The 18173-nt window shown below is 40.3% G+C and overlaps 1 protein-coding gene across 2 annotated transcripts in view; it reads left to right on the top strand.

Moving 5' to 3' along the window:
* The window catches only part of LOC103710955 (sugar transporter ERD6-like 5), a 31973-nt gene that overhangs the window by 9105 nt on the left and 4695 nt on the right, over positions 1-18173 (top strand). The gene's annotated exons all lie outside the window — the stretch shown is intronic.

Genomic DNA, 18173 nt, shown 5'->3' on the forward strand with positions numbered 1-18173 from the left:
CTGGCTTTGAACTTGGACAAAATTTTCTCAAACTTATTTGGCCTTCTTTTCTCAACCCAACAAGCTGGTATCGGAGCCTAGCACCGCTAGCAATTATGGACTCTTATTGGGATGTGAAAATCATGAAACAAGCTGTTGCTTTTGAAATTAATAAATTTGGCAGTAGTTTACTCTCATGTGAAATCGGGTTGGAATAACATGAGGTGGGCTATGACTGGAGGGGGGGGGGGGGGGTGCAAGAGATCAAGAGTCTAGAGACTTGATGTGATGGCTGCGGGCTAAGATGAGGGAGGGAAAGGCAAAGGTAGTGAAGGCAGAGGCATCAATGCATATTAGGCGAAGGCAGCTACCATGGCATAGGTTTCCAAAGGTGCCATGGTTGGCATGGTAGGTGCCACTGTCAGGGCTGTGCCCCAAAACTCGATGGAGGTCTGGTGGCCAGTTGTGCAGCTGCACACTGAATAGATCTTGGGTATATATACAGGGCCAAGAAACTTTAATACACCTTTCGGCTAGTCTTTTTTGGGCGAGGTCTTAGGTCGTTACAAACTCATATGGATTAGGGGACACTGCAACATGGACCCATTTAGATTAATCACAGGTTGATCGTAGTTTTTGCTATTGGATATGTATTACTTGTAATTAGAGTTGAATGGATATGGGCCCTAACCTAGCGAGAATGTCAGGACTTAAAACGGGAGGACTATGTAAGGATCTGTATGGGCATGTATTTAGTCGCACATCAGCTATACACTAAGTAGATATTGGATACTTCTATAGGGCTAAAGAACCCAAGTAATACATTCTTGTTAACCTTTTTGGGTGAGTTCCTAGGCATTTATAGCAATGGATGACATTGGGGTAAATTGAGGCCTTGAGAACTTTAAGGAAAGGGATGAGTTGAATTATGCATGATTCAATCTTGCAATGGGTAAGAATGTGATGGCATCTTTGATTAATTCTGAATAGATGTGGAAGCTGGGTGGTGTGTCATACATGGATGGTGTGTCATACATGGAGAAAGGGTACTCACAGGGAGCTTTTTTTCCATTGGCACTGGGGCTTTAAAAAGTGCACCTATAAGGGACAATTTAACTCTAGCTACAGAATGTTGGATCCCATTTAATTAAACCCCGATCTCGTTTAATTAGAACCCACATCTTGACAAGTGTCACTTGTAGATCCTGATAATCACAAGGGCATTGAGGTAATTTTACAGCAGTGAAGGATTATCTTAATGGGGGGTGACTCTTCACGGGTGTAGCCACCTGCAGCGTTTGGTCCCTGGAGAGGGCTATAAATAGCCTGTTAGACCCCTTCTCTAATACACGCATTAAGAGCTCTCTCCAGAATATCTCTCGCTAATCTCTGTCCAGATCAGAGTTATTTTCGGTTGATCACATGGATCAGATTGCACGCATCTCAGAGGTCAAGATGGATTTAGCGAGTCAAGGTATGATTTATGATTGATTAAGATTAATCATTCCATCAATGGTATCAGAGCGGGTGGATTCCAAAATAAATCATACTCGTTTGGTTTGTTGGTTGCAATGAATCAAGAGCCGATGTTATTTAAGCATATGAAAGATTTTTGTCTGGCCGATGTGGGACTAAACTCGTAACTGGGGATGAAAGGTTTTTGCCCATATTACTTAAAGCAGTGAATAACTTTCGTTTGGGCGATGTGGGACTAAAACCTTCATCTCTTTTCCTCCACTTCCACCTTTGTTTGAGAAAATGAGGAAGGGAGAGCCGCTGCCATGGCCACCGCTGCGGCGAATCTCGGTCACGGCCCTCTCCATCCTAACCGGTGGCCAACAGGGCCATCATCCAGCCACCGCGTCCCCGGCCGCCGCTGCGGCCCGCCCCCCGGCGAGCCAGCAGCGGCTGCGACCCGCCATGGCCACCGCGAGCAAAGAATTAAAAAAAAAAGGAAGGACAGCGGCGCTCCGGCTTCTGCCACCGTACCCTTCTCCAATGAGGTGGCCGGGGAAGCCACCGGTGGCTGCATGGGCTGGCTAGCGGTCGCGCCGCCGTGCAAAGGGGGGGTTCTTTCCGTGGGTTTTCAAGGAGAAAGGGGATGGGTCTTCATGTCGTCGTTTCCCCTCCTCCCATGTGGCCGGAGAGGCCAACGGCAAGGGGCACCGGCGTCGTTTGGGCGGTCGGAGGCGTGAGCAACCGGCGGCCGCTGGCGTCGTTTGGGAGAGGATGGGCTGTCGGATTTGGCCCTCCCTTTTTTCCCATCATGATTTGGGGAAGAACATGAAAAGAGATGGGTTTCGGGTTTCGGGCATGGAATCCAACCCAAAACTCGAATCCATTTGGCCTGAACTCTGCGTTTTGCTGTGAAACCCCTGACAATATGTTATTCGGAAAAAGGGGCTTCAGAAATTCATATATGGCCCCCAGATGAAAGTTAAATTATAGAAAGATCCTCTAAATATATTTATGTGGCCCGTACTCAAGTTTCATTACATTAATTTGTATACAGTCCCCAGAAGAAAGTTGAGTTACAGAAAGGTCCTAAAATATATTTATTTGATCCCTATACTTAGGATTTATGACAAAACAGTGCACCGATTATTACATATTGGTCCCTGTAATGAATTTATTACATAAATGATCAATTTAGATGCTTTTTTATGATGATATATGATTGTTTAAATTATTCATATCTTTCATGATAAAAGGTTGATATATGATTGAGACGAACCAAAACATCTTATGTAGGATAAGACATAAAAATGATTAAATTTTTTGCATATTTGTGGTGATGAGCCAAAGCATCTCATAAATTTTGGAATGCTTTAATTTAATCAATAAAGAGTCTTTTATCACCATCTCATAAAATTGAATACTTGCATCATGTATAATGAGCCGGCCCCAAGGGAAAGTCGTTATATAAAGTTAATGATGGGATGAAATAATGTTATTAGTATGATATTTATGATAAAATCTTGTTGCCCAAAGGCCTTGAATTCTTTATTAATATTGAACAATATCTAGTGAAATTTATTTATTGAATAACGGTGTCTAAGAAAAGTTTGTCAAAAAGGCATACGTGTCTAAGAAAGGCTGGTATTTAAGTAAGCCTGGAGCTGATCTGGCTGTTATTTTTTGAATTGTTTCAACCAGACATAGAAAGTTCATTAAATATCATACTTAATGCATTAGTTTTATCGTAAAGGGGTAAATCATGTAAAGTTAATTTTGATTTACTCACTAAATTGCTAATATGGGTCAGTAATTTAGATAAGGTTGTAGCGTAATTATAGCATGCATATTGATAGTAAGCATATGTTTTGCAGCTTTATTTCCAACAGTTTTTTCACAATCCACATCATGCATCCCAATACTTAATGGTTCAAATTTTTCGGAATGAAAAGAAAGACTGACATTTACTTTAGGGTGCATGGATATTGATCTGGCACTTCGTGAGGATATGCCACCTGTCCCCACGGAGGAAACTACGCTGGAGGAGAAAAAATTGTATGAGAGGTGGGAGGGGTCCATAATGGAGATAAGATTTTACTCATACAAAATCTTATCTCCAGAAAGATAAGGGGCTCAATTTCTTATTGCAAAACTGTAAAAGAATTCTTAACAACAGTAGAGGATCAATTTGTGAATTCAAAGAAAGCCCTTACCAGCACCTTAATTTCAATGATTGCTTTCTTAAAGAATAATGATAATTGTGGTATACGCGAGCACATTATGGAATTACGTAACATCGCTTCGTAATTAAAATCATTGAAAGTAGACATGTCAGAGGCTTTTCTTTCCTTAGTATGTTATTAATCAAATTTTGTTGATGTACCTCATAACACATGGTGGATTGACTCTGGTGCTACTATCCATATATGTAAAACTTTGCAGGGATTGTTGAACAAAAGAATTCCAACGGAAAGTGAATGGAGCATCATTTTGGGAAATAAGATGTGTTCACATGTGGAAGCTGTTGGAACGTTCAAATTGACCTTAAAGACTAGCCATAGTTTATACCTAGGAAATATCTTTTATGTGCCTGAATTTTCTAGAACTTGATATCTGTTTCCAAACTTGTTTCTTTTGGGTACACTATTTCCTTTGGACCATCATTTGTAAACCTTTGCTTGAATAATATTGTTGTTGGTAATTGCTCATTAGAGGATGGTTTATTCAAATTAGACCTTGATACATCCTTTGAGCTATCCCTTTTATCCCTGCAAAATAAAGAACATTATGGATTAAAGCGTAACATGATAAACGAAAATTTCTCTATGTTATGGCACCGAAGATTAGGTTATATCTCCATAAAAAAAATCAAGAGATTAGTAAATGATGAAATTCTACCAACTCTTGACTATGGTGATTTTGAAACTTGTTTAGACTGCATCAAGGAAAAGCAGACTAATAAGTTTAAGAAAGGTGCCATAAGAAGCACAAATTTATTGGATCTCATATATACAGATATATGTGGGCCCTTTTCGACCCCATGTTTTACTGGACATAAGTATTTTATCACATTTATTGATGATTACTCACGCTATGGGTTTCTCTACTTGTTGTATGACAAGGCTGAGGCATTAAATGCCTTTAAGCTTTTCAAAACAGAGGTAGAGTTACAACTTGATAAAAAGATTAAAGTTGTGAGATCAGATAGAGGTGGTGAAGACTATGGTAGGTATACTGAAACTGAACAACATTTAGGTCCATTTGCTCGATTTCTTCAAGAGCAAGGTATAGTTGTACAATACACTATGCCTGGTACTCCTGATCAAAATGGAGTTGCAGAAAGAAGAAACCGAACATTAATGGAGATGGTAAGAAGTATAATTAGTCACTCAACTCTTCCAATTTCTCTGTGGGGTGATGCCTTAAAAACTGCTGCGTATATTCTAAATAGGGTTCCTACTAAAGTTGTCCCAAAAACACCCTATGAAGTTTGGACTGGTAAGAAACCTAGTTTAAGACATCTATACATTTGGGGGTGTCAAGCTGAGGCAAGGGTGTACATCTCACAAGAGAAAAAGTTGGACTTTAGAATCCTTAGTTATTTTATTGGTTATCCAGAAAAGTTCAAGGAATACAGATTTTACTGTCCTAATCATACTTTGAGGATTGTGAAGACAAGAAATGCTAGATTTTTTGAAAATGGCCAAATTAGTGGGAGTATAAAACCTCAAGAAATTAATTTTGAGGAAAAGCAAACTCCGTATGATGTGCAAGATTCAAATTAGCAGCCAATGATTCCTCCACTTATCATTGATAATGATTTAAAGGAGGATGAGTCTACTATTAATGTTCCACTTGAATCTGTGCCAGTTATCATTGAGAATGTTGCTCCACCTATAGAACCAGTGGATCAAGAAGCAACTTTAAGAAGGTCATCAAGGGTAAGGAGATCTCCAATTCCACCATATTATATAGTATACCTTTAAGAATGCGATTATGACATTGGGAATATAGATGATCCAATAAATTTCTCATAAGCCATAAATTCAGCAAATTCCTCCAAATGACTAGATGCTATGAAAGATGAGATAGATTCTGTGGCTAAAAATAATGTTTGGAATCTAGTTGAACTACCTCCTGGGGCTACTGCAGTATGCTGCAAATGGGTTTTTAAAACTAAAAGAGACTCCAAGGGCAAGGTAGAGCGACATAAGGCTAAACTTGTTGCCGAAGGATTTACTCAAAAGGAGGACATTTATTATCATGAGGCCTTCTCTCCAGTTTCAATGAAGGACTTTTTAAGGATAATTATGGCTTTGGTAGCTCATTTTGCTTAGAGTTGCACCAAATGGATGTGAGAACTGCATTTCTTAATAAAAATTTAGAGGAAGAAGTTTACATGAAACAACCTGAAGGTTTTGTTTCAGAAGGACAGAGTCATAAGGTTTGCAAGCTAAATAAGTCTATATATGGACTCAAACAATCGTCCCGACAGTGGTATCTTAAGTTCAATAATGTCATTTCTACGTTTGGCTTTGTAGAAAATGTTGTTGATAGATGCATATATCTCAAGATCAGTGGGAGTCGATTTATTTTTCTAGTCCTATATGTAGATGATAGTTTGCTTGCTAGTAGTGATTTGGCATTGCTTAGGAAGACTAAGCAATTTCTCTCCAGTAATTTTGATATGAAGGATATGGATGAAGCCTCATATGTCATCGGCATTGAGGTTCATAGAGATAGATATAAGGAAAAAGTTTGTCTATCTCAAAAAGCCTACGTTAAGAAAATGTTGGAGAGATTTGGTATGAAAAATTTCAAACCAAGCCTAGTGCTTGTTACTAAAGGCGAAAAGTTGAGCAAATCACAATCTCCGAGAAATGAAATTGAAAGGGAGCATATGAAAGCATTTCCATATGCTTTACTAATTGGGACTTTAATGTATGCTCAAGTCTGTACCAGACCTGATATAGCATATGCTGTAGGATTACTGGGAAGATTTCAAGCTAATCCACGAATAGAACATTGGAGAACTGCAAAGAAAATATTAAGATATCTTCAAGGGACTCAAGATCTATGCTTACATACAACAAATCTGATTTTTTTGGAGATAGTTGGATACTCAGACTTTGCGGGCTGTCCAGATAGTAGAAAGTCAACATCGGGTTATATCTTTCTACTAGCTGGTGGTGCAGTCTCGTGGAAGAGTTCGAAGCAAAAGATAGCAGCTGCTTCAACAATAGAGGCTAAGTTATTGGCATGCTATGATGCAGTTACACAGGCTATTTGGTTAAGAAACTTTATCACAGGCCTACAGGTTGACACTATTTCAAGGCCCATAAAGTTATTTTGTGATAATTCAGCAGCAGTTTCCTCAATAAAGAATGACAAGATATCCAATGGAAATAAGCACATGGAGGTGAAATATCTTGTTATAAAGAAAAAATGTAATGACCATAAAGTTTCAGTCCAATACTCAATGTTGTGCTTATGTTGGCAGATCCTTTGACCAAAGCAATAGCCCCAGGATTGCATAAGGAGCATGTTGGTCAAATGGGCCTTTCTGTATAAATTAATTGATGTATTAATGTGCACATTTCAGATGGTTGTAAATCACATTTGTTGTATTTTCTGCTTTAATGAATTCAGATGGTTTATGCATAATATGGTAGCGGAAATTATTGACCAAAGAATGGATTTCATGAGAAGTTCATTCATAAGAGTTTGGCTATACGGATTTAGTAATATAGTGATCATGGAAGGTTATACGCCAATCAAATAGGTGTTATTTCCGCCATGGTTCGTATTATTATTCTCAAAGTAGTCAAACATAAAGTTTGCCCAAATTGATATCAGAATAGAAAGAATACGCGTATAAAGATTATAAAATTCAAGTGCTAAGGATATTTCACTTGTCAATATGGTCCAAGTGGGAGAATGTTAGGATCCCGTCAAGTTATGGCCCACATTGATAAATGGCGTCAATATGGTCCAAGTGGGAGAATGTTGGATCCCGTTTAATTAGAACCCACATCTTGATAAGTGTCACTTGTAAATCCTGATAATCACAAGGGCATTGAGGTAATTTCATAGCAGTGAAGGGTTACCTTGATGGGGGTGACTCTTCACAGGTGTAACCACCTGCAACGTTTGGTCCATGGAGAAGGGTATAAATAGCCTGTTAGACCCCTTCTCTAATACACGCATTAAGAGCTCTCTCCAAAAGATTTCTCGCTAATCTCTGTCCAGATCAGAGTTATTTTCGGTTGATCGCGCGGATCAGATTGCACGCATCTCAGAGTTCAAGATGGATTTAGCGAGTCAAGGTATGATTTATGATTGATTAAGATTAATCATTCCATCACAGAATGCACTCATCTATAATTGAAGAAGTCCAATCGCATAGGCTTTTCTCATTAAACACTGAGATGCTGGGTTTTCTCCATTAACTGTTTTTATTACAATTTTTGCTACATTGGATTATGTCAACAAACTTTCAAGATTTATCTCCTTAGTTAGGCCCTTCTATAGCTCTGCTTTTTCTATCAGCCTCTTATTATGATTGAATCAATCATATGTAACATATATCTTGTTGAGCCTATAGGAAAGAAGAATATGTGGAAAGAAAAATATTGTGGAGAACTTTTTCTACCTATCGCAAGAGGTTGTCATCATATATAGTTGAGAATGTACAAGAGATTACAATTAGGATGATACAAAGATAGAAAGAAATAACAAATGGATTCCTAGGATCAATCCTAAATTTATGCTATTTGAAATTCAAAATTCAGAATTCAAAATTCGAAATTTCTAGAATCATGGATTCTTGATATGTGGCTTGATATAGGGTTGAGATGAAGATACTACCAATACCCCCCGCAAGCTAAGGTGGGTACTACTGAGAACTTGGAACGCAACTGTTGAAAGTGTCGAGAGGCAAGTCCTTTAGTGAATATATCTGCGAGTTGGTCATTGGAAGAGATGAATCGGACATGAAGCTGACGACAAGCCACTCGCTCTCGAACAAAATGAAAATCAATTTCAATATGCTTGGCACGAGCATAAAATATGGGATTGGTAGTAAGATATATGATAGAAAATTATCACACCAAAGTATAGAGGCTTGAGAGTGAGATACCTATTTTCTGTAGTAAAGATTGAATCCAAATTAATTCAGCAGTAACATTGGCAAGCCCTTTATATTTGGATTCAATACTTGAACGTGCCACAATATGTTGCTTTTTAACACTCCAAAATCTGAGATTACGACCAAAAAAATTTTGAAGCCACTTACAAAACGCCGGTCATTAGGATCACTGGCCTAATTGGCGTCGAAATAGGCATGAAGAGAAGAGGATGGGCCTTTGCTTAAATAAATACCATAGTCTATATTATACTTCAAGTAGTGAAGAATATGCTTGACTGCAAGCTAGTGTGTGGAAGTGGGCCTATTCATAAACCGACATACTTGGTTGACTGCAAAAGCAATGTCAGAACGTATAAGAGTAAGGTACTGAAGTGCACCCACTACACTCCGATATTGAGTCGGATCAGAAAGTGGCAAACTATCATAATGAGAAAGTTGAGACCCAGTAGATATAGGTGTTGAGACAGGCTTAGAACCATCCATGTTGGTTTTGAGAAGAAGATCAGAAATATATTTTGATTGGGTCCGATGAAGTCTAGAAGTAGTAGTCTTAGCCTCAATACCCAAAAGGTTTTGAAGAGGGCCTAGATCCTTCATGGTGAATTTAGTTTGTAAAGAAGCAAAGGGTCATCCAATGGAGCAATAAGAGTGCCAGTGAGAATTATATCAACATAAACCGGAAGAAGTGCCACATATTCTTTGGTGCACTTGATAAAAAGTGAGACATCAGCCTTAGACCCATGAAAGCTAAGAGCATGTAAGTAAGAGTTGAACCTTTAAAACCAAGCACGTGGTGCCTGTTTAAGACCATAAAGAGAACGTTGTAGCTTGGAAACATAAGTGAGATGGTCTGGGTCTGTGAAACTTGGAGGTTATTTTATATAAACATCTTCGGTGAGATGTCCGTGGAGGAACGCGTTTTTGACATCCAATTGTCAAATGGGCCAACCTTCGGAAACTGAAAGAGAAAGAATAGTGCAAATTGTGGTAGGCTTGATAACTGAGTTGAATGTCTCATCATAATCAACACACTCTTGTTGATTGAAGCTTTTAACAACCAGGCGGGCTTTATAGCACTCGATGGAGCCATTAGATCGCCTTTTAATTTTGAACACCCATTTGCAGGCAATAACATGTTGTGAAGCAAAGGGTGGAACTAAAAGCCAGATACTATTAGAGAGCAAGGCATTGTACTCATTTGCCATCGCTTCACACCATTGAGATCACATTGAGCTTGAATGAAGCAGGTGGGCTTGGCAAGGATAGTGGAGCCACAAATGCCAAGGAATATTTTGTACTAAAGCAACGTGGCTTAAGCGTGCCATCCTTGGAGTGTGTGACATACGATGCCCACCGATGTGAGAAGAAGTCACCGATTCAAGAGCAACATGTTCAGCAGTGGCTGTAGAACATTGGCCACATGTTGTGTTGAATTATTGTCATGTGTTTGTAAAGAACTTGGCTAAGTTTGAGGACTTGGGGCTAAAGATATGGGAGGATCAATGTGGGTTGATGTTAATGGATCATTGGGCTTGGGTTTAAGCCATGGTAAAGAAGAGGCATTAGGAGGGCTACTGGTTGACTTAGGAGAGTCACTAGAAGAGTTCTGTGCATAAGAAAACGCTGTCTCATCAAAGGTAACATCATGAGATATGAAAATACGCCCAAAAAAAGGATGATAGCACCGGTACCCATGAAAACCTGTAGGATAACCAAGAAAGATACATAGAAGAGAACGATATTCTAATTTTTTTATTATAGGAACGAAGATAGGAAAAACATAAGGAGCTAAAAACACGAAGAAAATTATAATCAGGCTTTTTATTAAACAATTTTTCCTAAGGTGAAGTAAAATGGAGTGCACATGTGAGTAAATGATTAATGAGAAAATTAGCTGTGTTAAAGGCAATATCCCAAAATTTAGAAGAAAGATTAGATTGGGCAAGAAGAGCAAGGCCTACTTCTACAAATGGCGATGTTTGTGCTTGCAGCCCCATTTTGTTGGGAGGTGTGCGGACATGGAGAGGTGTGACTAATTCTATGATCATTCAATTCTTATTGAAATGGTTGCAACTGAAACTCATGGGCATAATTAGTTTGGAGAAATTTAATTTTACATTGTAAAATATTTTCAACATGCAATCGAAAAATACGGAAGACATGATAAATATCAGAATGATTTTTCAATGGATAATATCAGGAGAAACGACTATAATCATCTAAAAAAATGTATATAGTACCGATACCCAAAATGTGACGTAACAAGAGAAGGTGCCCAAATATCAGTATACACAAGTTCAAGAGGAGAAGATCTAGAATGAGAGTGTGAAAAAGGTAAAAAGTGACTCTTACTTAATTGACATACAGAGCAAATTGAAACTTTATTATTGTTATGAAAATTCAAATATGATTTATTAAGAATTCTAGAAACAAGGGTATAGAAGCATGGCTAAGATCTTGATGTCAAAGAAATTGAGAAACACTAGTTAAAGAAGCATATACAGTAGAAGCCTTCTTGGTGACACTCCCGATTAAAATATAGTAAACTCCATCCTTAAGCGTGCCCTTGATGGTTTGAGCGGAGGTGAGGTCCTTCACACAAAAATGGTCATGGTGCAACTCAAAATAACAGGAATTATCATGTGTAAATTGAAATATAGATAAATTTTTTTGGTGATTTGAGAGACATTTCTTAAGTTGGAAAGGATGAGTAGAAGTATGTAAAAGAGAGTGATCAATAATTTTTATAGCCAAACTTGAACCATCTCCTATGGTAACCTGGTCAGGACCATTGCAGTCAGAGCTAAGATGAAGATTAGACAAATCTGAAGTCATGTGATGAGATTATGAGAGGCACATGTGTCTGTGTACCATGTTAAATCATTCATGACAGCAATATTTGCTTGTAGAGAAGTAGCTTCTGCTTGATAGGATTGATTGAAGCGATGGTAGCACTTCGAGCCGTATGCCCATATTTGTTGCAGACTTGACAATGTACCTTATTTTGAATTCGGCCATTGGTAGTATTTGGAGGTCTTAAATCATGGCCCTTCTAGTGGTAAGATTCCTGTGGAAAAAAGATAGATACTTCATCATTAGAGAAATTATGCGTTGGTTGCTGGGGTCGTTGTGGTGGCACTTGTTGGCTGCCTTTTTGCACATAATCTGCAGTGGGTGGAATCCCACCCATAGCCAAATGAGTTTTGAAATTTTGCGGTCTCAGTTGGGTATCATGTTGGAGAAGAATGCTATGTAGTTCTTCAAAAGTAGTAACAATCCTTGTGGTAGGGAGTGTAGAGACTGTGTTCATACTCTGGACCAAAGCCAAGCAAGATTTGATGGCGTAAATCAGCAAGTGATACCAGTTTATTAATGGCAACCAAGTTGTCAGATGCCTCTTGCAGATAATCCTGGATAGAGAGTGAACCCTTGTTAAGAGCATGGAAATCCGTCATAAGAGCACTATAATATGCTTCACTCTGGATGACATAAAGCCGTTCAAGAGCAAGCCAAACATCTCGTGCATGTGGCAATCCAATGACATGAACCATGATCACATCGGATATGTGTTAGAGATCAACCCTACGCTTGCGGAATATATAGAATAGTAGGAGAAAGAAGAACACAGCAAAGAACAATAGCAAATGCACAAGACACTCAAGTTTATGTGGTTCAGAGTCCCTTGCTCCTACGTCCACAGCCGCACAGATCAATATTTCACTATATGATCAAAGGAAGTTACAGAGATTCAAGAGAAGAGAACAAACTCTTTTTCATAGCAAATAATCTCTCTCAAGACGAGCAACACGTCGTCTTCCTGATGCACACCAAGGATCTCCTTTTGAAATCTCTCGTTAATGAGTTCTAGGGTTTCTCTAGATTGCCACACACTTCTCGTGTCCCTCAAGAAGTCTATATATATCTCCCAATCTCTTACTTTGATTAGGGCACCAAAAAACCTTGGCTTGGACCCGGTTCATAACTCAGCCTTACGTAAAAAACGTGCTCGAGTCGACTCCTGTAAATCTGCGAGTCGACTCGGCAACAGTCCACAGAAAATGCCTCTCTGTCTACCTGTGGGAGTCGACTCCTGGAGTTCTCGAGTCGACTCCAACACTGGGGAGTCGACTCCTATGGATCTAGAGTCGACTCCAAAAAACTGTGCCAAGTCTGCCTGCGTGCCAGAGTCGACTCCAAGTCTGCTGGAGTCAACTCCGGACCTTGCTGAAGGTTTTTTCTTTGCTGATTCAACTCTGAATCTTCTCGAACTCTTTCTGGATTGTCTTCCCTTGATCCTCCACCACCATAGTGCACATAGGGGTCTTGAAAAAAGGGAATGGATCAGGCTCCACAACCCAACAACTCTCCCACTTGGAGACTGATACATCCAGTCATGCATCTATCTGAAAAATAAACAAACTTCCATATCTTGATCAGTATTCTCTGTACGGCACCTCCATTCAACTATCTTTGGAGGCCAATTGAGGCCATGCATCGCCTCAATTTCTCTGTAGTGACTGTCTTAGTCAACATATCAGCTGAATTCTTTGCTCCTTGAATCTTCTCAAGTAACAAACTGCCATCTTCTAGCAACTTCCTGATGAAGTGATATCTCAGCTGTATATGCTTCGTTCTCGCATGAAACATTGGGTTCTTAGCTAAGTGAATAGCACTCTGACTGTCGCAGAATAGTACACTACAGTTCTGCTCTCTACCTAGCTCTTTCAGAAGGTTCTGCAGCCAAATCATCTCCTTGCTGGCTTCTGTAATGGCAACATATTCTGCCTCAGTTGTCGAAAGAGCAACGATCTTTTGCAGCTGTGAGAACCAGCTCACTGTTGTCCCGCCTATGGTATAAACATACCCTGTGGTGCTTCTTCTAGTGTCAGTATCACCTCCTAGGTCTGCATCCACAAAACCTTGTAGTGTTTGACTGCCTTTTCTATAACACAAGCCTACATTTCTGGTACCTTTCAAATATCTTAGGATCCACTTGACAGCCTCCCAATGTTGTCTACCCGGATTGGCCATGTATCTGCTCACAGCTCCTACTGCATGTGCAATGTCGGGTCTCGTGCATATCATAGCATACATCAAGCTGCCTACGGCCGAAGCATATGGTACCCTTGACATCTTCTTCAGCTCCTCATCATCCTTGGGTGATTGCTCTTTTGAAAGTTTGAAGTGGCTCGCCAAAGGTGTCTTCACAGGATCTGCATTTGTCATATTGAATCTATTCAACACCTTATCAATGTAGTTAGCTTGAGAAAGCTTCAGTGTTCCATCCACCTTATCCTTTTCAATCCTCAGCCCAAGCATCTGTTTTGCTGCACCCATGTCTTTCATTGTAAACTCCTTTGATAGCTCTTTCTTCCATCCTTCAATCTCTTGTAGGTTCGGTCCGGCTATCAACATGTCGTCAACATACAAGAGTAAGATGATAAAACTGCCATCAAGTATCTTGAGATAACAGCAATGATCTTCTTGACATCTTGCAAAACCATTGTTGATCATGAATCCGTCGAACCTTTTGTACCACAATCTCGGGGCTTGTTTTAAACCATACAAACTTTTCTTCAGCTTGCATATAATGTTTTCCTTGCCAGGAACTGCAAAGCCGATAGGTTGCTGCATGTAGATGTCTTCATCAATCTCTCCATGGAGAAATACAGTTGTAACATCCAACTGTTCCAAATACAGATTTTCTGCTGCGACAATACTCAGAATCACTCTGATTGTTGAATATTTGACTACCGGAGAGAAAATCTCAGTGTAGTCGATACCTTCCTTCTGTTGGAAGCCTTTCACAACTAATCTTGCTTTGTACCTCTTGCTGCCATCATTTTCCTCTTTAACATTGTAGACCCACTTGTTCTGTAAAGCCTTCTTACCTTCTGGTAGTGAACTAAGCTCCCAAGTTTGATTTCTATCCAAGGACTTCATCTCGTCCTTCATGGCTAACTCCCACTTCACCGAATCTTCGCTTTTCATGGCTTTTTCATAACACTCGGGTTCACCTCCATCTGTCAATAGCAGATAATGTAAAGAGGATGAATATCTATCCGGTTGTCTGGAGATTCTTGTAGATCTTCTCAGCTGCGGTATACTTGGTTGAGGTTGTGCCACAATAGTTTCTGAATTTTCAGGATTTTTCTGAACTCTTTTGGCAACGTCTTCTTCTGTAATCTCTTGCAACTCAACTTGCTGATTTTTTTTGCTTTGCTCCCCTGCACTCTCAAGATCTGAAGTATTCTTGCCCTTATAGAGAACTCGCTCATTGAATATTACATCCTTGCTTCTGATGACCTTCTTGTTCTGCGCATCCCAGAACTTGTAACCAAAATCATCTGACCATATCCAATGAAAAAATACTTTTTGGACTTTGCATCTAGCTTGTCTCTTTTCTCTGCATTGATGTGCACAAATGAGACACACCCAAAGACCCTCAAGTGTGACAAATTTACTACTTTTCCTGTCCACTCTTCTTCAGGCAATTTGCAATCTAGGGGAACCGACGGGCCTCTGTTTATCAGATACGCTGCGGTGTTGACTGCCTCAGCCCAAAACATCTTGGACAAACCAGCATGGATCCTCATACTATTGGCTCTCTCGTTCAGGGTTCTGTTCATTCGCTCAGCCACCCCATTTTGCTGCGGTGTGCTCGGTATTGTCTTCTCCATTCGGATTCCATTCACTGCGCAGAATTTCTTGAACTCACTACTGTCATACTCACCGCCATTGTCAGACCTTAGTCGTTTTATCTTTGCATCAGATTCATTCTCCACCAGACTTTTCCATTTCTTAAAGGTGACAAATACCTCTAATTTGTGCTTCATGAAATAAATCCAAACCTTTCTGGTAGAGTCATCGATGAACGTGACATAATAGTATGAGCCTCCAAGAGATGCAACCGGCGAAGGCCCCCACACGTCTGTGTGTACAAGCTCTAGCTTTTCTGTCTTCGGTGTTCTTCCACCATTTGAGAAACTGACCCTTTTCTGCTTCCCAAATATACAATCTTCATAGAGACCTACATCAATAGTTTTTAGATCTGCTAGCTTGTTCTTCTTCACCATCATCTTCATACCTTTCTCACTCATATGTCCGAGTCTGCGATGTCAAAGAGAACTATCTGCACCTGTCTCTGCTAATGCCACCGTATCCTTGGTGTCATTGGTCATGCAGAGTGTCCCCAACTTGTTCCCACATGCTATCACCATAGCTCCTTTGGTGATTTTCCATGAACCACCTACGAAGGTAGTAACATACCCTTCGCTGTCAAGCTGCCCAATAGAAATCAAGTTTCTCTTCAAGCCTGGAACATGCCTCACATTCTTCAATTTCCACACTGACTGATTCAACATCCTGATATGAACTTCACCTTTCCCCACAATATTTAAAGACTTATCATCAGCGAGATAAACCTTTCCGAAGTCTCCTGCAGTGTAATTCAGCATACACTCCTTCCATGAGGTAGAATGAAACGAAGCTCCAGAGTCTAGTATCCACGATTCCATAGGACTGTCCACGCTGAGAATCAAAGCATCGTTGGCTTCATCTGTGGTTGCATTCACGGACTCCTCGTTTTGCACCTTGCTTGGATTCTTCTTTCTGAGCCAACAATTCTTCCTCGTGTGGCCCTTCTTGCCACAATGCCAGCAGCCATCACCTTTCGATCTAGACTTGCTCCTCCTCTTAGACTTCGATCTGCCACGATTTTCACTGCGCTGCACAGTTCTTCCTCTGCCTTCAGATGTGTTCAGGACCGAACCAGAGTTCACACCAGACTCTCTCCTTCTGATATCTTCGCTGAGTATCAGATTTCGGACCTCCTCAAACTTTAGTTTGTTTGAGCCGCAGGAACTGGTTACAGCTGTCACCGTTGCACCCCAACTTTCTGGCAAGGAGGATAGAAGAATTAGAGCACGAACTTCATCCTCAAAACTGATTTCTACCGAGCTCAATTGGATTGAACTCATTGATGTGATCCGTAACTGAAAAACCTTCACTCATCTTCAGATTGAATAAACGGCGCATTAGGTACACCTTGTTGGAGGCCGAGGGTTTTTCGTACATATTCGACAGTGCTTTCAGCAAACCTGCTGATGTCTTCTCTTCCAAAACGTTGAACGCAACGTTTCTAGCCAACATCAAGCGAACAACTCCCAGAGCCTGACGATCCATTAAATCCCAGTCGGCATGTGACATGTCTTTCGGTTTCACACCTTCAAGAGGTAGATGAAGGTTCTTTTGATATAAATAATCTTCGATCTACATCTTCCAGAAACCAAAATCTTTGCCGTCAAATCTGTCAATCTTGACCTTGCCTTCTTCAGCCGCCATTGCTCCCACTTTTTCCTTTGAACCAGAAAGCTCTGATACCAGTTGTTAGAGATCAACCCTACGCTTGCGGAATATATAGAATAGTAGGAGAAAGAAGAACACAGCAAAGAACAATAGCAAATGCACAAGACACTCAAGTTTATGTGGTTTGGAGTCCCTTGCTCCTACGTCCACAGCCGCACAGATCAATATTTCACTATATGATCAAAGGAAGTTACAGAGATTCAAGAGAAGAGAACAAACTCTTTTTCACAGCAAATAATCTCTCTCAAGACGAGCAACACGTCATCTTCCTGATGCACACCAAGGATCTCCTTTTGAAATCTCTCGTTAATGAGTTCTAGGGTTTCTCTAGATTGCCAAACACTTCTTGTGTCCCTCAAGAAGTCTATATATACCTCCCAATCTCTTACTTTGATTAGGGCACCAAAAAACCTTGGCTTGGACCCGGTTCATAACTCAGCCTTACGTAAAAAACGTGCTCGAGTCGACTCCCGCAATTCTGCGAGTCGACTCGGCAACAGTCCACAGAAAATACCTCTCTGTCTACCTGTGGGAGTCGACTCCTGGAGTTCTCGAGTCGACTCCAGCACTGGGGAGTCGACTCCTATGGATCTGGAGTCGACTCCAAAAAACTGTGCCAAGTCTGCCTGCGTGCCCGAGTCGACTCCAAGTCTGCTGGAGTCGACTCCGGACCTTGCTGAAGGTTTTTTCTTTGTTGATTCAACTCTGAATCTTCTCGAACTCTTTCCGAATTGTCTTCCCTTGATCCTCCACCACCATAGTGCATATAGGGTCTTGAAAAAAGGAAATGGATCAGGCTCCACAACCCAACAATATGTTGTTGAGGAGCCATGCCAGAGCGATTTGATCATAGAGAAGCCATGACTCATAGGCCGGATTAGAGATTGGCTTCTCTATTCTTCCATCATCTGAAGTTATGACAATCATTGAAGGTGGAGGTATAGGCATCTACAAGATCCCATAGTCGGTTGGCTATTAAGAGAGTTTGAATACGTGCCTTCCAGGTAAAAAAAGTATCCCTGTTAAGTTGAACAGCAACTAAAAGCAGAGTGGTAGGTATCGACATGGAGTTGGAGGAGGATGCCATAGAGATAGCTAAGGTTGAAAACTCTGATACCATATAGAAAAGAAGAATATGTGAGAAAAAAAAATATTATGGAGAACTTTTTCTACCTACCTCATGAGATAGTCATCATGTATATTTATAGTTGAGAATGTACAAGCG

This window comes from Phoenix dactylifera, chromosome 1 (assembly GCF_009389715.1).
Source record: "Phoenix dactylifera cultivar Barhee BC4 chromosome 1, palm_55x_up_171113_PBpolish2nd_filt_p, whole genome shotgun sequence".
Taxonomy (NCBI): Eukaryota; Viridiplantae; Streptophyta; class Magnoliopsida; order Arecales; family Arecaceae; genus Phoenix; species Phoenix dactylifera.